This window comes from Aptenodytes patagonicus, chromosome 3 (genome assembly GCF_965638725.1).
Source record: "Aptenodytes patagonicus chromosome 3, bAptPat1.pri.cur, whole genome shotgun sequence".
Taxonomy (NCBI): Eukaryota; Metazoa; Chordata; class Aves; order Sphenisciformes; family Spheniscidae; genus Aptenodytes; species Aptenodytes patagonicus.
The window spans coordinates 14,002,407-14,023,385 of NC_134951.1; the positions used below are offsets into that span (position 1 = coordinate 14,002,407).

The 20,979-nt window shown below is 41.4% G+C and overlaps 1 protein-coding gene across 9 annotated transcripts in view; it reads left to right on the plus strand.

Annotated features, from left to right (window-relative positions):
• Positions 1-2,764: 2,764 nt before the first annotated feature.
• CYRIA (CYFIP related Rac1 interactor A) overlaps positions 2,765-20,979 on the plus strand; it is a 58,876-nt gene continuing 40,661 nt past the window's right edge. For 4 of the 9 annotated variants that reach the window (XM_076332743.1, XM_076332740.1, XM_076332746.1 and 1 more), the window contains exons 1-2: positions 2,835-2,855; positions 19,259-19,309. The gene's annotated coding sequence lies outside the window, so the exon portion shown is untranslated. Of the gene's footprint in view, positions 2,856-3,305; positions 3,614-19,258; positions 19,310-20,979 lie in introns of those variants that run through there. The other 5 variants (XM_076332750.1, XM_076332748.1, XM_076332741.1 and 2 more) reach the window with 5 other exon arrangements.

The following is a 20,979-nucleotide window of genomic DNA, read 5'->3' on the forward strand; positions in this document are numbered from 1 at the left end:
GAGACTGGAGATTGCAAATCGATTTGGATGGGATTCAGTGTGAGATTCAGACTCCTAAATTTTAGATGTCTGTATGCAGGTATCTTCAGCTAGGTGTCTAAGTTTCCACTGTAGTGAAGACAGATTCACTTTGTAGCAATGGGCACTCTGAGCTACCTGAGCTACTGTACAGGTCACAGGACCTACAGGAGATCTGATGCTTCTGGAAAAGCAGTACAAAACAAGGCAAGATACCCAAGGGCATCTTAAAATGCCCTGAATGTTCCTGCTTACCCCACCTGTGGATCAGGACCCGGGTCGACGGAGCCTGGGTAGCTTTGAGCTGTGGTAACACAGCCTCTTAGCAGCTGGTCCATTGCGTTGCCCTCCAGACAATTGATTATAGGCACCTACCTGCTTCTTGTGATGCGTGAGACACTCATATGAAAGCACCAGACCTGGACCCTACTACTGACTGTAATGGGAGATTAGACACCTAATTAATGTCTAAGAACATGCAGGTGTCTGTATATCTAAATTTAGAGGCACAATTCACCTGCGTATATGCAAGCAAATGCTTTCACCTGAGAAAGTTTAGGGTGTTTGAGGTACTGGGATGGGCCTGGTAGAGATCAGACAGTACTTTATGGGAATCCTGCACCTCTTCAAAGCAAAAACTGGGCGCTATGTGAGATCCCTCATGGAGTCCAAGTGATTAGAGATGACTTTATTGAGGAATCTGAACCCTACCCCGCGTGCCTCAAGCTGAATGTGTCTCACACCAGCACTGGGATAACAGTTTCACACAGACAGCTACTGTAGCTTGGCTAATACGCAAGTAGCCGGTTAAACAATTATTTCCCAGTCTCTAACGTCATTGTCCAAAGCTGAGAATCTGAAATCTATCACTTGCCTGCCATTCCCCCTACAGGCTGTTCAACTTCAGTTTTATGGCAGTATGTGACGCTAAAGCTATGTATATGTTCTACAGTTCACTTCATCAATATATAATGGTCCCTTTGTTTTGGCAGGATTTAAAAGTTGGACTTTTCTAACTCCTAAATACTATCCATATCCAGAATCAAAATATTCTTCTGGGTAAGTCCCTGATGCATTCAGTGCAGACAATCTGAGAGCATACATAACATGCACTAACAGAGTCAGAATATTTCCAAATGATGGGTGACAGCTGCCTCTTCTTTTGTAAAAGCATCCAGTTAAAGACATGTCCATTATACAGCGGTCAGAAGGCATGCCCCAGAAAAATAAGTAAAAGGGGACATTAAGCTGCTAGCTGGGAATCTGAGGTTCAGTTCTCTTTCCTGGTTCAAGTTTTCCATGTGACTGTTCTTCCCACTTGAAAGTGGAGCAATGCTCTTTACTTCTTTTAAAAGGTACTTTGAGACTTGTGGATAAAAAATGCAAGCCAGCAGCTTAGTGTTCTACTAAGCTGGGTGCTGTAAGGGTAGCTATATTAAATATGTGCTACAGTAACAGACACCAAGCCTTTTAATAGACTAAGTATGTCACTTGAATTATTTTCTAACTAGAAAATTTGGAATTTTCAGACCAAAGAAGAACAATTCAAGGACATCTGGATACAGCCTGGGTAAAGGCAAGAAGTTAAAGCATGTAAGTGATGCTGCTCTGGGACGCTTGCTCAGCGTGAGTGACAGGCCAGAGAGTCAAGTCAGCAGCAGACCCTACGTGCTCGCAGCTCTACCAAACTGCTCGGCTTCACAGAGCTTCAAAACTCGCCTTATTCATGAGAATCACACCTCTCAGTGCGCACAGACCCTTCCTTTGACGCATCTGCCCCAGGCAGAACGCAGCTGTGAACTCTCAGGTTCACTGGCACAGTGCTGTAATGGCTTTGTGGTCAGCATCATGGCTTCTCACATTTAAAGAGCTCGGCAAGCAAAACCCTGGTACGAACAAATAACTAGATATTTCTATGCTGTACTTCCAATATTGTTATTTGTAGGCTTTTTTCTTTTTTTTTCTTTCTTTCTTTCTTTCTTCCTGTAAATGACTCGTAGGCGGGCTTTTGGGGAAGGGGGAAACCAAGCGCCACTCTTGCAACTTTAACCTTATTTAACCCTCAAAACAGCAAGAGGAAGTACAAAGTATTTTCACGAGCTGTGAATGGGCTCAGATCTGGTTTTGACATCTTGAGGAAGTACTGCCTCCTGCTAAGCCCGAAATGCAAAAAATGTATTCGCAGTCCCGCTGAACTCATTTACACACACACACACACACACTCCCGACTCCCCCCCCCAAAAAAAAAAAAAAAAAAAAAAAAGAGCCCACATGCAGGGAAGAGAGTGGATGGGATCTCTGCGAAACGGGGCGGATTTGGGTCAGGGCCGATGGCCCCCGGCTGGGGTGCAGCACGGGTGACAGCGGCACGTTTCCCTGCCCTTATTTCTAAGCAGACACCCCAGCCCCCCCCACCCGCCGGGCTGGAGAGCCTGACGGTCCCCGCGTAAGGTCTGTGCGGAGGTGGGGGACCCCCCTCCCCGCCGCCTCTTCTCCCCGTTCCCCTTGTTCAGAGCCGCGCCGCCGCGTCTCCCCTTCCCCATCTGCCACCGTCCCGGGGACACCTCCTTCCCTCGGGAGCAGCGGAGGGCGCCTCGCCCCCCCTCAGCCCGCGGCGGCGGGAGGCGGGTCCGAGGGAGCCGCGCCCGCCCGCCCGCCCGGGGCCGGCCGCCGGCGGGAGCCGCACGCAGCCACCGCGGGGCGGGCCTGCGAGCGTCGCGCTGGGCCGGGCCGGGCTGGGCTGGGCCGCGCCGCGCAGCGCAGCGCCGCCGGCTGTCTCCGAGGCGCGGGGAATGGACGAGGGTCCCTGCAGCGGCGAGCGGCGACGGGCGGCTCAGGTAAGCCGGGGGGAGGCACGGCGGGGCCGGCTGCCGCCGCCCGCCCGGGGGCTGCGTGGGGGCGGGCGGGCTGAGCTGCCTCTGCCGTTCGTTCCCGCAGCGCCCCCCGCATCAACCCCGCCGCAGCGGGGCGGGGCTCTGCAGCCCCTGGGCTTTCTCTTCCCGGAGGGCTCCCCTCGCCCCCCTGCCATCTCCGCTGAGCCCTCGCAGCCGCCTTTGTGCCCGCTCCGCGGTCCAGGGTCACCCCTCCCCGGCCGGCCCTGGCCGCAGGCGGCGCGGCTGCCCCTGCCCCTCGCACCGCCGCCGCGGGGGCGGCCTGGCGGCGGGGCCGGGGCGGACAGGCGGTGGCGGGGGGGACGTCGGGGGACACAGCCAACTGTTGCCTGGGAAGGCGCCGGCCCTAGACCGTTGCCAGCTCCTGTAGCACCGGGGCGGTGGGCGCTGGGAGGGCTCGCTTCGGCTCGGCTACTGGCTGCGTTTGGAAAGGCATCGGTTGCGGTGCGAGCCCCCGCGGAGATTCCCCCGTTGGCCTTGCCCCAGCCGGGGGAGACGCTTCCCCCGGGCACAGGCCCTGCAGGGTGGAGGTCTCTGGGTTTGCGTTGCCGGCCGGTGAATGCCGGAGCCGCCGCGGCTGCAGGGGAGGGCAGCGCCGGTGCGGGGACCTGTCTCTGCCTGCACCCGGGCCCCGGGAAGCCTGGCTTAACTCTAACACTGGCCGAGGATATCCATCAAACAACACGTCGTAGTGCCTTCCTGGAGTAAGTACGCCTCTGCTGTAGTGGGGGGAGAGGGGGGGATTAAATTCACAACTTTGATTATACCTCAAACTTTCTATCCCAGCTGCTAGTGTTTGTGGGATGCGGGGTGCTATAAACGCGGTGTTTCCAGAGGGACGTACTTAGACGTGAGATGAAAAACACGATCTGTAATACTGCATTCATCTCGTCATTTGAATCTCTGTCCACGTTGAGATGTGTTACAGTGAACAGATACCACGCTTGCATCTATTCTTCCTATTTTTATTTTTTTCCCTAACTTAATTTCAAGACCATTTAGCTTTAATTTTATTTATCTGGGGTTTGTTATGCTAAGGACTCGGTGAGACATGATGCCACTGTATAAAATCAAATGCTCCATAATTCACTGGCAACACAGCAAGACTCTTAACTTCACGTGCTTTCAGTGGTGTTGCTAATAACTTCCCGAGGGTGGTGATGTGGGTTGGTTTCCAGCCTGTTCCTGGTAGTCTTTGATTGCCATACAACCAATCTTTGCACTCTGTTTTTGTTTACCAGCTGCTAAAGGCAGTTTGTATGTGTATGGGGAAAGGGTAAGTTAAGGGGGACAGGGATGTTTTTGCATTGCTTCTCCTGTTCTCACCATCTGCGAGGTCAGAAAAAAATGAAAACGGCTTTGGCTGTGAACCCTTAGGTGGGGAGATCTGGAATGAAATGCTGCCGTGACATGAGGTTGCCTTGTGGGCAAAGAATTTCACATGCTCAGCACTGCTCTACAAAAATACCCCAACTCATATTACACAGGGGAGAACCAAGCTGATAGTTCCCTTTTCTCTGTTATGCTAACTTTTATATTTTTTATAACGTGTAAGGAAGACTTATACATTAGCAATGTACTTCTTTATTTTTTTAAGGAATAAACTTTGTAATTTCTCGTGTTTGATTCTCCTTTCTACTCTCCTGTAATACCCCTACCCCCCCCACCTCACCAGGCCCGAATTAAAAACTAATGATAAAGCCCATTAAAAACTAATGATAAAGCCCTACTACTCACTACCCTTTCCTAGGGTAGACTTTAAAAAAATGTTTTAATGAAATGAAATTATAGATTATGGGAATAGCATGAAGGGTTTGACTTAAATTCATAAAAAGCATGAAGTAGCAACTAAGAATAAAATTCTTCAATTTGAACCACTGTAGTATAGTTTATTTGGTCCTTAAGGTTTCACTTAAATGTAAACTACAGCAAGTATAAGCGAGGCTCTCTGGGTAACTTATATGGTTTCTTAATGACTGCTCAGTATTTTATTGTATTCTGCTCTGTACTTTTTCACTGCCCTCCTGTGCTGTTTTTGCAGTGATGCTTCGTTTTTTCTGTGAACTTCTGTTCTTTATTAAAAACAGAAAATAAACAAACCGCATATGATTAAAAAGACAATGTATGCCAGTAATTAGAATAAAAAATACTTGGTTAATTCACAAAGGAAAAATGGTGATCATCTTGGATACTACTGCATAGTTACTGTCAGCAGATGTCATTTTGCCATAATAGTGAGTCTATTCGTGAATTTTACAGTGCTGGGAAGATAATTCATTGTTAGTGTGCTTAGCTTGTCTTCATGACATCATTTTTTGACACTGTTTTGTCAGGCTGAAATATCTTGTCCTCAGCAGTATGGTAGTCTCACAAAGACATGGAGGATTTGCATGTGCAGTATGTTGCAGATTTCCACATGTTATGTGTTATACAAAATGAGAGCTTAAAATGTGTGTCAAAAATACTAGATGTTTTTTAGATTAATCACAATTCCCATACTTTAACAGAAATCATATTTTATAGGTGTATAGATACTATAAATAAGACCTTTAATCAATCATATTTATATCTATTTCCAAATACCCTTTTAATTAGAGCTTTTAGAGAAACTGTAAAAGAGTTTTGTAGAATCACTGGCATTCTTTAGCACTAGGTGCATATTGCATGCAGTAGCACATGAACTTGATCATTCAGTTCACATTTTATAAAAACCAGAAAAATGTTATTCTATATCCAAAACCTGTATGCAATCCAGACATCATTAGGTCTCCTATTAAATCCCTGGAGACAAACTGAGCGTGTCAATGTGACCTATAACATCAGTGGACAGGGGAATATGCATACTAATAATATATGTTGATTTGAAGGAGCCAAAACCTCCTAGTGTTTCGTCCGTACTGAATTCAGTATGTATTTGGATCTGTTTCAGTATTGTTAATCATTCTTTTAGCAGTGCTTTCTACTCATGTTATCTAGGAATGCAAAACAGTAACATTAAATCAGAGAAAACAGTTTGAGAGGCATGAATTAAAATATTTAATATATGGCGCAGCTTGAGAGTTGCAAAAAAACGCAGTCATAAATTTGAATTTTGTTGTTTAAATTAAAATTGTAATAGAAGCTGCTATGCAGTCATGTGAATGGTGATGAGAGCAATGTAAATGATGCGAGATGTACAGGTCCTAATTCTTGTGAAGTACTGAATTTGCCATTCTTCTACTTTCACAGAATTCCAATTCACACTTCCAATTAAAATGAAAAACGTGTCTTATTTTCTGTCTTTATATACTTTATATACAAGTTCTTGATTTAAACTGGTAGCAGTAGTTGCTTCTACAGGAAAAATAACAGTAATAGATATAGGACAAATATGTTTTAGGACAGATGTGACCTAGTGCAGCACTGAAACACAGGTGCTTGAATGATTTTTATTTATTATTGTGGATTTTAAAAGTTTCAAAATAATCTCGTGGTTGGTATCTTCATGTTTACATTAAGTTAAATATCAGTTAGTCTTACCTTAATTCAGGAATGGCTACTTTTGCGTGCTGATGGCTGAAATATTCTTGTCTAATTTATGAACTTGTCAACAGACTACATAACCAGTGCTCTATGGGACTTCTTTGTGCATTTTATCCTTTTCTTCCTGTCTGTGATAATACTTGTGTAGGGCTGTTCGTAGTGGCAATATACAGGTTGACTTTTTAACATCATGGTTTGGATGAATGGCAGTGCAAGAGGTGAAGCTAATGCGTAAGTCCGAGGCTTATTTTTGAGTAAATCTGTGTAATGAATTTGTGAAGTTTGTAAAATGTGAAAAGTTCATTTTGAAGGTCCCAGTAGCAGTGGAACTTGTGGTGTTAGGTGTGCCTATCACAAGTGCTAGTCTGGTTTGGTTAAAGTCTTAAGTTAATAAATGTAATTCATGAATGTATGTCCCTCAGGCCTTATGAAGTGTCGATACGGCATGTCTAGAATATGGCATGTAGCATACTGGGATCTTGAGTTTGGTGCCCTGTTTGTTTGTGGTGAGCTCTGGATGACTGAGTCATATCTGGGCATTGCAGTTTGCACAATTTAATAACACTGTGGAGGTGGTTCAGTATTTAAGGGGATGTGTAGACTTACACATTTTAGATAACAGCCATTCTGTACTCTCCTATAGCTCTCTGATACACATAGGTTTAACTTAAAATTTAAGTAGTTGTTAGAAGCTTTTTTTATATATAATTTATGAGATTTGGGGGGGGGAAATCCTTCTCCCTGTTGAATCACAGCCTGAATTCATAAATTATTTGAGTGGCCTATTTTACAATTAGATGCCTCAAAGCTAAGGTGGATGTTCTTAAAACTCATGTCTGAAAGCACACTGCTGTCTTTATTTTTTACTGTAAAGAAAATCAGATGCACAGAGCTTCATTTCTTCATCCATCCAGAGCTGTTACCACCGTGACCAGTCTGGAGAGTGGCATCTCTCTCCTGCCTAACTGCCTTTGGCATCTGGAGACGGGGAATGTTCCCTCAGGATTTGAAAAGCTTGTTTTGCTAAGAAATAAGTAAGTGTAAGCTATTTACTCAAACTCGAGGAAGAAGCATTTGCAATGATGTTTCTCTCTCCTTCTTGTCCTTGTATTCGATGGTGCATTAGTTACATCCCTTACCCATGAAGTATGAAGCTTGATTCTCTATACCCTTTTCAGCTTGAAGTAACTTGAGCTCACATCTCCCTCTTCCCAGGAGAGTGCAACAAGCAGCATGTCATAAGCTGTCCTTCATTTCACCTGTAACTGTGTTACTTTGAAAGAAGTAATTAATTAGGCCAGAGGGAGAGTGACTCCTGCCCTGTGATCAAGGCATTCAGCTGAGTTGAGGGAAATCTGGTTTCTATGGGTGTTTCATTCTTTGATCCAGTAAATATTTTTCCGTTTCATAGCTTCAGCAGGAATAGTCTAGGACAGACTATAGTCTGTGGGTTAGGGCACTACCCTTGCATGCAGAGATGTGGTTGTGAGCCAGCCTCTTCGCCTGAAAAGAGCCTACCGCCCACTTTTACTTCCTCTGTGGTTGCTTTCCTGATGCTCTTAAATTGCTCGATGGTGCTTGGGGGCATGCTTCTGCCTTCTCATCCGAAACTTCAAAATTGTATGACTCCTTTCCTCATCAGCTTGTGAAAGGGGTGACTTTGTATCTTGCTCCTGGGGAGGCCTGAAGGTTTTACAACCCTTTTTAATAACATAGGTACCTCTTGAGCTTCTAGGATAGGTGACGTTTAAGGTACAGCCTTCACAACTTTGTTTCCTGTCAGGTTAGATGGCTTCCTGCTTACTATCCCAGTTATTTTATAGTTTCTATTATATACCCAAATTCATTGTAGCCATGTTCAAAATTCTCCTGTGGGTCCATTTTGTGCTTCTAGTCTCATATGCACTAGTAAATCTAAGAAAAGTGTAGATTTTTGGGGAATGAAGGCCAGAATTTGGCAAGACTGAGGTTCCCTTCAGGAGAAAGTCTTTATTTTGGGGTTAGAACACAATTTGAGCCTGGTTTGATACAGTTGTCCAGCATAGGTGTCTCATCTTTGCTGAGATGCTTTACGATATCCACTGTGTCTATGCTTGGCTAGCAGATGCAAGATGGCCAGAAGAACCACGTCCCAGTAGTGTCCTAAGACACACAGGTTTTCTAGCCTGAATGTGGTTAGACTGAGAAGCGGGAGGAAGGGGTTGTTTTCTTGTTTTTCAAAGACATTTCAAAGAAAACCTGCTTTCTGTTTTATTTTCTTTATTGCAAGTGTATTTGGTACCTAGCCCATTTTCATTTTGCAGCCGCCCCAGATTAAGTCTGGGAGGTTAGCTTGAGTTAATGGCTTTCTGGGAAAGGGAGGGAGGAAGTTCGTCTCCTGGTTTCTTTCATGCATATTAATAGCGGTGTGAAGCTGTGGGGCAAAAATTCATTACTGTCGGTTGTTAGCTGGTATGAAATGCTGAGTGATGGTGCCACTTATGGAGCTGAATTGGTTTTGGAGAATAAGGAAAATTCTTTCTGGTAACTGATCCATATGATGCTATCTCCAGTAAATTGATTTCAGAATTGTGTTTAAATAGCTTCCATGAGAGATGTGCAGTGATATTTATCTGGTACAGATGATTTGCTAGTCCTAATTTTTCGGAGGGGGTTTGTTTAATGCTGTGGAAATTGGGGGAGGGAGGCAATGGTGAGGGGAAAATTTTATAATAATATTCCTCACAGTTGTTCAAACCTGTTTAGATTTTAGAAGGCTAGACTGTTAAATTTGTTATGATTTATTTCCAGGAAAGTCTCATTTTGTCTCAGTTATACTTTCTCCCACCCACATACACACGATCCGACTCCTTGTGCTGTATTGCTTTGTAATTGCACAGTGTTTTGCTTCAAGGATCATCTGTAGACTGTCGGTGACTCCTTCAAATAAAGATTTCATGACGGATGTTGGCATCTTTAGAAGCTTCTGGAAATAAGTCTGTAATCATCTCCCTAATATTGTGGCAGCAGAGGAAATGGGAGCTGATATTCTGTAACCGTTTTTCTTATGTTTTTATTACTAAAGTATAAATGCCCTGTAGGACTGGAACACTTCCCTCAGCCTCTCACAAGGCCACGCTGCAGCGGAGCTCTGTAATGCCAATTACTGCAGGGATGGTTTGCCGTTCCGAATGAGATCATGATGGGGATGCTGGAAAACGAGTCTTTCAAAATGTGTTTCATGCTCTGAATACTTGAGAGATTTTGTTAGAGTACGATACTTAGGTCTACGGGGTTTATGTTTTTAATTAGAGAAGGTGTTAAAAAATCCACTTACTATTTTGTATCAACCTCTTGTATTCAAGAGGAAAATAGAAAATATTTCCTGATCTTGAAGTATTCTGGGAATATGTTGCCTGTAGAACTGATTTGTATTTCTGCAACTAGATAATATTACTACTTTTATTTATTTTTTTCCGAAAAGACAGGGAGGGAGCTCACATATTAGGGGCCTTAGAAGTATAGGTAATCTGCTTGTCCACTTTTATACTGTGAGACAAAAAATGGTTGGGGTCTGACTACTTACGCCTTTGTTTTACTGAGGTTTTGATTCATTATAGCACAGACAGTATCATGTTGTCCTTTAGTGAACTAAAAGTAAATCCACCAAAAAAAAGTCCCCTTTTGTTCTGCTGCTGAGGAACACTGTGGGCTGCCAAATCCTGGCAGTCTGAGTCACCACAGTCGTAATAAAGTGTTTGTACTTTTGTGGTTGCTGTTATTCCATGTCTTCTAATTTATTCATAAGGCAAAGGGACACCTACAGGTTAAAATACTACTTTTTAAAGAAATATTTGATGTTTGTACTGAAATAACATTTGTCAAAAGAGAATTAAATACACACTGGTAACACTTCAAAGCTTCCAAGGAGCAAATGGTAATCTTTAACAATAAGAAATACATATATACGTATATTTAACAAATTCAGTTTTCTCTGTAAGAGCAATGTTAGACTTCAAAAATGATGGGATTCTTTTAAACTCCTTAGTGAACTCTGCTGTTTTGGCTATATGATCTGACCTGATAATGATCTGATAACCAGGGAGACTGTTTCCTTCTGTAAAAAAAGAAAAAATATATATATTTTAAGGACAGAAACTTTGACCCTGGGAATGCTTATCTGTATTTTAACTTTGATGCGTGGGCTGTGACCCACCAAGCATAACTCATGTAATTGAATTCAGTTGTTTTCAGGATCACTCCCAAACAAAGCAGTCAAATATTAAGTTGCAATATTCAAATAAAACTCAGAATGATTGCACATGAGCAACTGAGGGAAAGCAAGGTGGTTCTGAATCAACGATGGGTACCTGTAAGGCTGATAAATACATTCCCTGACTCCACAGAAGATGTGTGCAGGTGTCCTGTGGGTGGCTGTGTGTACACTATGGTGGTCTGGCTGATGTGCCCTGTTGCCCGTGCTGGGGGAGGAGATGGGAGTTCTTACAAATTCTTGATCCCATCTTCTGTGCATGGAGAGGAGATGGGTTTCCTTATAACTTCTCAATTCTTTAGCTATTTATGGGTAGGTGTCGTCATGATTTAGGCTTTTAACTCTAATATCGGTTATTGAGGCAGAAACAATGATTTCTTTCTTTTTATTGGTAAAAGAACAACAAGGCTTTTATTCCTTTTTTGCCTGATACATAGGGAATTCTGTATGTCATTTACCTTTCCATAGCATTGAGCTAATGAAATTTCCACAGTTCTGTCAAAAAAGCCAAATTTGGTATGTCAGATCATTAGTAACTTTCCCTGACTCCGTCCTGGAGAGCTGCTGAGCAAAAGGGAGGTGGACTGAGCTGAGTGTGGGTGGTGGGCAGCAGGGTGGTGTGGGACGCCTATGGAAATACGTGCGGTAGAAAGTACTATAATTTTAATTGCTGCTCTGAGTCATACTACCACTACAGCTGTTTCCCAAAGAAGAGGTTCTCATGCTATCAACAGGACATTCACACGAAGAAAGGAGATGGTAGATAAGCAAATGCAAATATATTACATGCCCTCTATCCTTTAGTTTTTAATACATTCTCTAGTGACGAGTTCAGCGTGAAACACTTGGTGACATGTAATTATATATGCATTAAGTAAATGGCAGTTGATTCATGGTATCCATCTCTCAGAGTATATATTCTTAATGCACTGAGGTAGGGATGAGTGAGTTAGTAGTACAGCGCTGAACTTCTTGATTCATGTGGCAATGCAGTCCCGCTTGGGGTGCTGACTTCCTTTCTCCTTTTTTTTTTTGCCCATAAAAGGAGAAAACTGCTGCCATATGACTCGCTTTAGAGAGAATCACAAGGCGAGGATTGGGGGGAGGTTATTCAGGTAGCTTTGTCTCCTGTACACGGTACGAGACATTCTGCTTTCTGTGTTTAATGTGATATTACTAGCAGAGCATGTGGTAGTATTTCCTTCAGCTGACATTGAGGTAAAACATTTCATTCCTCTAATAATTTCTTTCTTTTTTTTTTCCACCCTCTCTGTATGGATGAGAGATTCTGAAGGGAAGTTACATATAAATGAGTTTGGAAAGAAGAATAAAAATCCCAGTTCTCGGGGTTTAGGCTGTCCTCCAAACCTGCAGACACTTTCCTGTTGGTGGTTAAAGAATGACTGTGTGGTGTTCTCCCATCTTGTGCCAGTGACTGTAAGAAGGCATGCCTAAGTTTATTGCTTAATTTTGCACTGTTAAAAAATATTTCATCTCCAGTTTTCCAGAAAACAGACTATTCAGGTGATTCTCTGAAGACTTGCCCAGAAATCAAATCTGGACATGTCGCTGCCTTTCCATGACTGGAGAAGTCCTTGTGCCCACTTGCTCTGCAGTCTTACAGTGATTTTCAGTGTACAGTAAAGCAAGAGTCGCCTGACTTCCTTTGACATATTCTGACAAAAAGCATAGCCCTCCCACTGGTGAGGGTCACATTTTCTCCATAGAGCAAAGGCAATTAACAGCTCTAAGTAAGTTCCACACAGCATCTGCCATGGGTTACTGGGTGGTGTTCAATGGGCTCCTGATACGGCATCGGAATGTGCAGGATGGTCTCAAGCTGTCAGCTTCAACCATGCTGCCTGCTGATGTCCTCCATGTGCGCTTAAAACCATCTCTGAGTCAATGATTCATAGTATTGATCAGCTTGGCTTTAGTCAGCCTTGTACGTTCCCTTTACTTACTGATGCTGTGAAACGATTTGACATGGAGGCATGTAAATTAGCTGTCTCTCTTCTTTCTCTGTCCAACACAAGATGTTTTAGAAATCACAGCAGAATGGATCTACCCGTGGAAACTAGACTTTTTTTCTTTGACAGCTGTGAAAAGTGGAGATCTTTGACCCAAACATTTACTTTCTTATGAAGTGAAGCATTTTGTCAAGGAGTCCAAAGGGAGCTGGAGAAAATGAAATAGTAATGAGCAGTCATTTCCTAGCATCAACCTTTTCTAGTGTCACCATAGGTATCCTGAGAACAGAGCGAAAGGACTGTACTAATTCTGGATCTAAAGTCACATTTTCTTTTTCTTCAAGCTGGTTTATTAATTTTTTTTTCCACATCAGAACTAGGATGTAGGCCAAGATCTGTGAGAAACAGATGTTTGTCTCATGCCAGCAGTATTATCATCACTGAGATTTAATGCATTTGTTACTTCACTTATGTGGGAGGGTTTTTGTTGTGTTCTAGGTTTTTGGTTGTTTTTCTTGGAAGATCTGATAGTGAGTTTTCTGGTTAATTGGAGCGATGGTCTTTAGTTGAGTGTTGATGTCACAGTTGGGGTAGATGTGTCATCTTTTCTTCTTTTTGAAAGACAGAAATTGTATCTGTAGTTCAAGGCACTACGATTGAAGTATTCCCAGGTAAATCGGGGTGTGGGAGTTCATCATCTGGAACTATCAGGTTGGAGCAGGTGAACTATTAGGTGGACTCACTGGACCAGATTGGCAGCCAATATTCCAACAGTTACAAATGATTGGTCAAGGTTTTACAGAATAATATGCAGTTTTGTCAATACCGTGACACTTTCAAGACTACTCCAAGGTAACCAGAGTTGGGAATGGAGAAGCATGTAGTGAGATGATCTGCAGGTAAGCAGCTGTGAAAGGGGTGTATGTTTTTGTACTGTCAGTGTGATTTTTCAGTACCCTGTGACACTGCGTTATCACTTATATCTATACAAAGTTGTAAACACAGTGATTCTTGCTAAGTATAATATTTACATCCAAACTTGCACCAGGGCAGTCATGTTTTCCTTTGGAAAATTTTTATATGTCTCTCTTGTGTTTACAAAGACTTGTTGCTTGTGCTTCGTTTTGTGCCTCTTTTTGTGCAAATTGAGGGTAAATGTTTTTGATTCAGGTTTGCATTTTTTTTCTTTTTTTAGTAAGTTGGGATTTCTGATTTAGAAGAAAGAAACGAATTCGTGAAGACATAGATAAGTTTGTGAATTATTGAAGAAAACACAGCAAACTTGTTCCTGAAACAGTAATCTTGTAAAGCGTTTGCATTTCTTCCTTGCCCACCACCCCAATGTGGGTAAAGGTTGGAGAAGCAGAGTCTCAGCTGCTGTGCATTGGGATGCTGTCAGTAGAGCTATGCCTGCTTTATACCAGCTGACAGTCTGGACCAATGTTATACTGGCAGCAATCCAGGCTTGCTGAAATTAAGAAGTCAGATGCTCATCTTCAGTCTGTCTGAACACATTAAAAAAGTCCAAAACCTAGAGAGTGCAGATTTTCACGTGCTGCATATGATACATGTAGAAACACAAATGCTCAACTGTTACATGTTTATTTGGTTCTGTTCTCGTGATTTGAAAGCAACAACCACCTAGGTGAGGATGTGATATTAAAGCCAGAAACTATAATGCCTGGAAAAGGTGACCTGTTAACTCTGAAATGCATTGGCTACTTATGGAATTAACTTCTAAAAACGATGTTCTCCAGCAGCAACTGGGTACTATAATTGTGTGGCATGTTCATAGTAGGAACTAAATAAGGAATGGATATGGCATGAGACTGTACTGTTACATTTTTAGTACTGTTCGTGACACAGTTTTGTCCTGTGCCAACTAACACTCTCCCAGATAATGCCTAAGCATAGCTCTGGGGTCAGTGGAGACGGTGGACCATTTCCAAAAGGCTGTTTGGATCTGGCCAGGCTGTTTTGGAGGGATAGGATTTCAGTTGTACAGCCACGAGCTGTACCATGCTCACTGGTTCCAAGCCCAGAGCGTGGCTACGTGCCCTGGTCTGTTTTATCTTCTGACATATATGTGGCCACAGATCCTGCTTTCCAGGAAGCTGGGGTTCAGCAGCTTCTTTGGGAAGGCAACGGCAGGATTGTCTTTGTGTGCTTAGAAGGGTAAGAGAAAAAATTCTATCAAATCTGAAAGTGAGAAGCTGTGTCTGGAAAGCTGGAAAAATAATCCAGAGCAATTAAAAATCATAGAATAATTGAATTTCATATTGTTTTCATAAGAAAAGCCCCAGAGAATACACAGGTGTAATTAGCCATTTTGAAAGTGCTAGTTTAAAAAAAAAATTATGAGGAATTATGGCCTGGCATTTTTAATCAAAATGAATAAATTAAATGTAAGCGGATGGCATCTACAGTGTCCTCAACCAGAGGATGTATATCCTGGAAGTATAAAATTTATCCCTGTCCTAAGCTTTGCCTTCTGTTAACTAAAGGAGCAGTAGCAACCTGCTAGCGCAAACCTGAGTTTGCATGATCTTTAAGTTTTCCCTGGGGAATCCCTGTTTCAAGCAGATATTTCAGCCCTCTTCTAATTGTCTGACTGCCTTCTGTCAAGAATATGCAAGTCTAACTTTATATTTGGCAAAAACTGTAGGGGGGTGGGTGTGTGGCAGGGGGATGTTTTTAAGCAGTGTTAAAATTATTAGCTTCCTAATGACTTAACAGAGTCTGGTCCAACAGACAACTTACGGGTTGATTCTAGTCCATGGAGCACTTCCATCTGTCTCACAACATCTCTTCTATAGGAGATGAGGAATAGCTGTGGGGCCGATGTAGGCTGCCTGGTGAACTGGCCACATATCCTTCCACCTGGAAGTGGTCCAGTGATCAGAAACTGAGCTCCTGGTCCCCACATGGACAGTGACAGGCCAAGTGCCATTCCTGGGCTGGGAATTCCTGGCATGATTTGTGGTTTGGGGGGTTGCATGGGGAGAGAATCAAAGCTCAGGTCAGGATGCTCTAAGGATGAACTGCCCTGAATTACCTGTATTACCATTGACATCTCTCGCATCTTTCTCCATAATTTTTTTAGTAGTACCAGCTTGGTAGTAAAAACTTTAATGAGCCTGTGCTTTTTCAGTACATACATTGATAAGTGTGTTCTGCTGCTGCTCCTTTTTTTTTTTTCCTATATCTTAAATCAAAATATAGATTTGTAACTTCATTTTGGAACATACAGCTTCTACTTTTTGAGTAAAGGACTTCTAAAACATGAAGTAACATTGCAGTTGCATAGTTAGGATTCAGAGTCTGGCCTCTGACACACACTTCATCTTATTTAACTCTTCTGTTTCACCTTTGAACTACATTATGTAGTCCATTCTGTAATGCAACTTCACTTAACTCTTTATTTGCAAGTAGAATTAATTTGGCATCTTTGCTATTTATGCTTTGTTGAATACTGATCATACAGCCTTAATTATTTCTTACACAGCAGGAAACTTTCAAAGTAGCAGCTGTGTTTTGCCTTAAGTCAAATTGGTTGTAGACTACGACTGCTCAAATCCCTGAGTGGATAATAAGCTTTACTCCCAGCAGGTCCCCCCAGACTACTCTGCTTAACGGTACTGAACTGACTTCTGTGTTCCATTGTGTAAATGCATTTTAACTGGGGATAAATTGAATCACTGGATGTTACCAAAACAGTAAAAGAGAATTTTCTCTTCTGCATTAATATGTGATAGTTTGCTTCCTTGTTGACATCCTTCCCTTAAAGCAGCATTAAGGTTTTTGCTAAGGTTTCCAGAGTGTCATTTGTTTCTGTCCGGTTTTATCGTGCCGATGTTTAAGAAATCATCACTTTCTTCCCGACTCGTCAATTCTCCTGAGAAGAGCGGTTGCTTATAAACATGTTCTTCACCCCGTGATTAGGTCAGAGCGTTGTAAGGAGTATCCTGATATTTAGTTATTTTATAAACATGTTAAAATGTTGTCCCTTTTGATTCCCGCTGGCTTTCCTATTGAAGACTCTGATATCAATCTTCGACTGTTTCTCTCCACCTTTAAAGAAATATTCTAGTTTAAAGACCAAAAACTGGAAATACGATGCTCTTCCAGTCAGAGTAGTTTATCTTCTTTCTCTCCCATGGCACTTGCTTTCCCACTCGATGGCATCTTTCTCAGTCCAAATGTCTTACCTCAATGAACTTGCCTTGCAGCCCGTTCCACACAGTTACTGCTTGCGGAACAAAAGTGCTTCCTGGCATCTGTTTGTAGTCCTTGTTTAATGCCCATTTCATGCCCCTTTGTCATATTAGCTCTATGAATTGGACTGACGTTTTTACATCCCATTTCAGATTGTTTTAGTTTGATTCTGTTTTAGACTGAAAGAAATTTGGATATACGGGACAAGTTTTTAAAAAAGTTAAAAAGCAGACTTTCAGAACATAATGAGTATTTTGTTAAAAATCTAATTCAGTGCTAGCTACTACTGAAGTTGTGCTTAGCATAGCTATTCTGTGTAAGTTGCAAAGTTTTTGTAATTTCATGATTCAGCTGAGCAGGAGATACTCATTGATAGTTGCTGGGGTTTTGTTTCCAAAATTTAGTTTTTCCTATATGAAAATGTGTTTCAACTTCCGCAGTAACTGTGTTATAGTGTGCTTCCCAGCTTTTTGTGAGTATATTTTGCACCTGTTACATGAGCGCTTATTGTTGCCAGCAGTGTTAATGTTCTCCAAATAAGCCAAGTTATGTAACAGAACAAACTGGTCTAACATAAAAATACGGAAATTATGAATATAATTCAAGAAAATTCTCATTTACCTTTCTTTTGGTCTATGTTAGGTGTCAACACTTTTAATTAGCCTCACTAGGCTTATGTGCTCTGATGAACATACAGTTTTTTAAACAATCCAATTGTCTTGTTTTGCAGTATACAAATTCTAAAGTTTCTATGAAATATATTTTATCTTCTGTTCTTGCATCTACTTCACAACTTTTATGCTATTTCATTTCTTACAGCAATCTTTTATTTTTTATTCCGTAGAATATTAGCCTGGATTTTTTTCTGTTCCACTTGCAATCGGTTTACAGGTTTCTGGCAATTTTTACCATAGTTAAACCTTGTAAGTCTTGTTCTGTAATTAGTTAATTTTCCTGAAAAAAATTTCTGTTCAAATACTTCTGTAGAATTTGGTGAGATATGTCCTGTGCATTTGAAGGGAATGTAGTAGTTGTTCACTCTCAAATTATGTTCTTTGTAGTCATATTTCCATTTAATACTTCCAGAAAGAAGCGGAAATTTAGTACCTTTTTTCGTTTATTAAGACCTTTTTACTTCTGTTTCCTTTCTTATGATAGTGGGTTGTGAATTCAATTAAACTGTGTTGCCTGTGGCTTCAGTGACTAAAAACTTCTGATCTTTTCACATTGATGAACTCCTTCTGGAGTGGGATCAAATAAATGGATCAAATCATGGCTCATATAAATTCAGTTCTGCAGGTACCTGCTTTGGTATGAGATTTTTAATTGATTAATTACTTTATTTAAGGTGTTTAGCTAACATACTTTCCTCCTCTTTCTCAAACTGACTTAGGGTCTTTTTTCATGTCGTGACATTCCTCCAAAGCCAGTTGATATTATGTCAGCATAGTCTGGGCTAGACTTGCCCTTTCAAAGCTAAATTCCACCATTTTTATTTCTGATGATCATCTAAATTTCACAGTCCTCTTTCTTTATCTGCACTGTTTCCGTGTCTGTTCTTTCCAGTCTCTTCTTCCAACTTGTGATCCCTGCTCATCATTTTCATCCAGTCCGTTCTACCACCTTCACTTTCTCTCATACTGGTAGTAAATCTGCTTTGGTTTCTGTTTCACATGAATCTTGCCACGTTGTTGCTTAACCACTCTTTCCAGTTAACCTTAATTACATGAAGCTTGGAAAATACCTAAACGCTTAGTAGCTTGGGAGTTAACATGGTCCAATAAGTGGGATACCCCTTCAAAACTTATTCACGGATGCTCATTTAATTAGTGCTGGGGTTCCTGAGTCCTTCAGACTTCCCATTTTTTTTGTTGTTGGGTCAAGAGGGGAGGGGTCGTGTTTTCATATAACTTCAGCCAGTAAATGCTGTAGAAAGTGACGGTATCTAGAGCTGGTTTTTGCAACCCAGTAGGGCTGGAGGGTCAGAAGTTGTGTCTTAACTACATCACTGCGTAGGAAATGGTGGTTTTCTGGGTTCTGTGAGGTCCTTCCAGTCTTTTCCCTGTCCTGAGGTGTTCCTGCTTTGCATGTTCTCTGATGTGCCCTTCCCAGCTTCTTTCCCGCGTAAGCTGCATCACTCCGGAGTCAACTAAGCGTCCTAAACACGGTAACAGTATTTCACTGTCCTGATGCACTGTACTATGGGATTGACCTTTTGCTCTGGGCGTAACGCTCAGTAGAAGATACCTTGCAGCAGTACTCATTGCTTAAAAAAAAAAAGGGCAATTACTATGTTTTGAAGGCATTTAAGTAACTTTTCTGATTTTTACTTAGTAATTAAAACAGTTTCATTAATAACAGTTCTTTTAAACAAATTTTAAAATCCACAGATTGCAGCCTCTATCTAATTATCGGGAAGGCTCTGGATCATCTTCAACAAGGTAAGAGTCAACTCTGGTACTTGCTGTCTTGCACACAACAGCTGTCTAGCAGATTCAAACGTCATAAATGATAAATGAATACTCAGCCTCCCTTGAATTGCATCCTATTATGTAGTTTTACTGTTGCACCTAGCTGATGCTTTCAAAATGCTATCTGGGCATAATATTCTATTCTCGCCTTGAGAGTTTTTATTTGTTTGCTTTTCTTATTATAGAACAACAACTGAGAATTCTTCTTCCCATGTACTTTTTTCATTTACTCCACTGTTTGTTTTGAATAATTTCACTGTTATTGTTCTGTTCTCTGTAAACCCTTGGGACAGAATTGGCCTAGGCAGAGAATGGGATTTGTTCTCATCCCTTTTGAAGTCCTAATTCTGTGATTTTTTTTTTTTTTTTTTTTTTTAAGGCCTTCTACTGCCTTTTTTTTTTCCAAATCTTGACCAGGTTCCCATCAGTCTCTGAAATATAAGTTCTAAACACACTCTGTTGCTACAGAACTGGAGAGAATTTGCAGCCAGCAGCAAAATAAAGCAATGCTGAAAATAGACTTTTTTCCCCTAGAGAAAGGGAGTTCCCTGACTTGACCAGCTACTAATTGGTACAAAGGTTTGTTTACACAGAGGAGCTATTCCTAATTAGTTCCCTATGTGGGTGCTCTACTTGAGAAATTAGTGTTACATTCTGATTTAATTTAATCTGCTTTTATAATGAATTGTTATAATTTGCAGTAAGGAATGTGTTTTTAGAAGGAAAAAAAAAAAAATCTGCACCGCACCACCCCCAAGTTTCAAAAGATAATTCCTCTTTAGGCAGCGATCAAGCACTCTTATTATTTTGAATTTAAATGAATAAAAATCCATTGTTAGATTAGAACCAGTTTTTAGTCACACCTTTATAAATATAGCTGCAGAAATACAACCACGCATTTTTCAAAGCCAAAACTTAATTCAGCTGATTTATGGACCTGATGACTTGACCTCTGTTTTTCCGTAGTTGTGAGGCTAGTGAACCAGAATATTTGGGAAGAAGAGTACTTGTGGAGTTCTGTTAGCATTGTTGAGGTTATGATTGGAACGCAAGTTCACTTCCAAGCTTTTCTGTAGCGGATTTCTTTTTCTTAAGTTGACTTCACCTTTGTTCTGGGAGCAAACTTGCATTGCTGTAAGTTCTTTTATTTAGAGAGTTGAGAAAGTGACATAAGAGCCAGACCTTAAGAACAGCCGTCCCTAAAAATCCTTATGAAGGACCTGGTCCCCTTGTTTTTCTCTCAGCCTCCCCCCCAAACACTTGCAGAATGAAATGATCACTGTTAGGCATTTAAATTACATTCTTTTTGGTAATTTCAAAAGATTGGAAAATTCATTTCTGAACCTAGAACTGCTTTAACCAGACCTCTTTCAACGTAAATATTGTTTTAAATAAACATAGCCATTATAATAAATGGCTAAATATTTTTGAAATGGGTTTGCATTTTCATTATTTCATTATTGTTTCTTTTAATTCTTAATATAATGAATACCAGTACCAGTGAACATTATTCTCCTTTGGCTGTACCAGTCTTGGCAACAGCTCATTATAAAATACAAATTAAATTGAATCTGTTCTGCAGAATTATATGGGATGAAAATTCAGTTTAAGAACCTGATCATTGCAATCTGGCAGCATTT